General features: G+C 40.8%; 1 protein-coding gene across 5 annotated transcripts in view; it reads left to right on the top strand.

Moving 5' to 3' along the window:
- The first annotated feature begins 1,283 nt into the window (after positions 1 to 1,283).
- Positions 1,284 to 2,198, top strand: part of LOC140726396 (uncharacterized) — a 33,280-nt gene continuing 32,365 nt past the window's right edge. Inside the window, exon 1 of one of the 5 annotated variants that reach the window (XM_073042719.1) lies at positions 1,284 to 1,511. The gene's annotated coding sequence lies outside the window, so the exon portion shown is untranslated. Of the gene's footprint in view, positions 1,512 to 1,630; positions 1,743 to 2,198 lie in introns of those variants that run through there. The other 4 variants (XR_012098624.1, XM_073042720.1, XM_073042722.1 and 1 more) reach the window with 4 other exon arrangements.

Here is a 2,198-nt window from a genome sequence, read left to right as displayed (position 1 = left end):
CTGACTGGACCATTTACCATTTTCACCATTAAAGACTCTGTGTAGCCAATGTTCTTGCTTTCAAAGTTACATGCAGTTGTTATTGGCTTTTGGGGAGGACATTTGGCACGTGTGAACTAGAGCTCTGCAAACATTGGAGAACCAGTTCTTGGTTTAAGAGTAAATAAACGAGCTGAAGAACTCAACCTGCTGGGCAGCATCAGTGGAGAGTGTTGTGTTGGTTGATCTCAGCAGATATGCAAGTAGAGCTCGGCGGTAATATTTATCAATGAATATGATTGGATGTAAGGTGGGTGCTAAAAGAAAGGGTAGACTGCAGGAAATTCTCTCCCTATCAGACAAAAATGAAATTAGAGACTGATTTAGGGTGAAGGGTGAGAGATTATTTGAGGGGTACCTTTGTCACCTGGAGAGTGGAGTGTCCGACAGTGTGCTGAAGCAGAGGCACTGGGAACATAGAAGAGGTGTCTGTGTGAACATTTAAATCCCTACAGGTAAAGTGTTGCAAGATGAGATCAGTACAGATAGGTAACCCTTATCAGCTACCTGATGTCGTTCTTATTTCTGGTACTGTAATATCTTTAATCTGTAGTGATTTTGTTTTTTAATGGACACTCTGTAGGCATTTAATTGGTTGTAAATACATCTTACCTCTTGGCTTTCGTGGCCCCTCATATCTGGTCTAGAAAAACCCTTGTGTTCGCTTTAATTGTAAACAATTTCCTGTCAAGATGCATGAAATGACAGTATTCATTACTCTACAAATGATAGTGAAATTAAATCATTTCACTCTAATTGTGTTATCCACTGAACTGCTGGTCAGTAGAGCTTCATTTGGCAAAGCTGACCTGATTTGGTTATACAGCAACTAACAGACCTTTATCAAGACTGGAAAAGAAAGGGGCAGGAGCCAGAATAAAATGATAATTTCTAGCATCTGTAGAATCTCTTGCGTCTATATTTGCTGAATCTTGGACTTGACGACAATCCAGAATATCGTTTTATCCTAGACACCTACAAGGAAAACACTAAATATTTGTCTAAACTTTTATTCATAAAACCTCGACAAATCGCCATAAATATATATAAAATGTGTGGGTGGTTAGAGATTTTCTACTTGTGAACCTCCCGGTAATCAGAATTGGGGCAAATCGGTGTAGGTCAACTGTGGTGTTAACAGGAAAGGAAATGAGCAAAGCCTCAATTAGTAACATTGTGATAAACTGGGAGAGTTAAAAAGCAGCAGCAACAGGTTTGTTGGTTCCTCCTTGTGGGCGTGCTCGTGAGTGGGTTGGACAGGGTTAATGAGGTGTTCCTGCTGAGCTCTTGGAGCTGGGGTTACAGGAAGAGCCTGATACAGGAGACCGTGCCGAGAGAGAGAGAGAGAGAAAGAAAGTGGATCCTGAAAAAAAATGAGGCAAGCTATGTTCTACAGCTTCTCCAAAAGGAACATGTAAAAACTATAGAACTCGTTGAAGTTTAGGAGGAAGTAAACATTGCTTAAATACCAGGTAAGTGAAGCACCTGTGCCGGCCGAATTTCCTGGAGGCGGCGGGCGAGTGTGGACGTGAGGCAATTTTGTTCCAGCTGGGGGAGGGCGCGTTTTTCAGTCACCTTAAGGAATATCAGGTGGGGGTGCCTTGTTAAAGGCACTGGGTGAATAACATTTTAAAATAAACATAAGGCTTCTCTTAGGAACCAGGACGACGGTTTGTTTTTGCAGCTTCACAATCGGTCCAAACGTAAGTATTACGAAACCTGCCCGTCTTGATTTTTTTTTTAGTATTTATTGAGTGATGTTAGGAAAGGTCTATCATGTTTTTTTTTATACGACAGCAGACGATCAGGTTTACTGGAGAGTTGTAGCTGTTACGACTTCCTTCCATTTCCCAACATCCGCTGGGAACCAGATGTAAATACTGTAATTAACATAGATTGGCCTGCCTATCTTGATGATTTTAATCTGAACAAACAAGTTACGAGGAAGAATAGTATGTCCTTTCAAACCTACTCCATATATCTGACAAAAACCCCAAATCCAGATTCAGTAGCATTGTCAAGTATCTACTGTCTCTGCTTTAAAGTAATCACTTTGTTTCCATTGTCCATTGAGGAAGACAGTTCCAAAGGTTTACAGCCCTCTGATAATCTTTTTCCTCTATCCGTCTTAAATTGAAAACCTTTGTAAGATTCTCCCA

Source organism: Hemitrygon akajei, chromosome 4 (genome assembly GCF_048418815.1).
Source record: "Hemitrygon akajei chromosome 4, sHemAka1.3, whole genome shotgun sequence".
NCBI classification, from domain to species: Eukaryota; Metazoa; Chordata; class Chondrichthyes; order Myliobatiformes; family Dasyatidae; genus Hemitrygon; species Hemitrygon akajei.
Note: the sequence above shows the minus strand (reverse complement) of the source record. Positions and strands in the feature narration are given on the sequence as shown.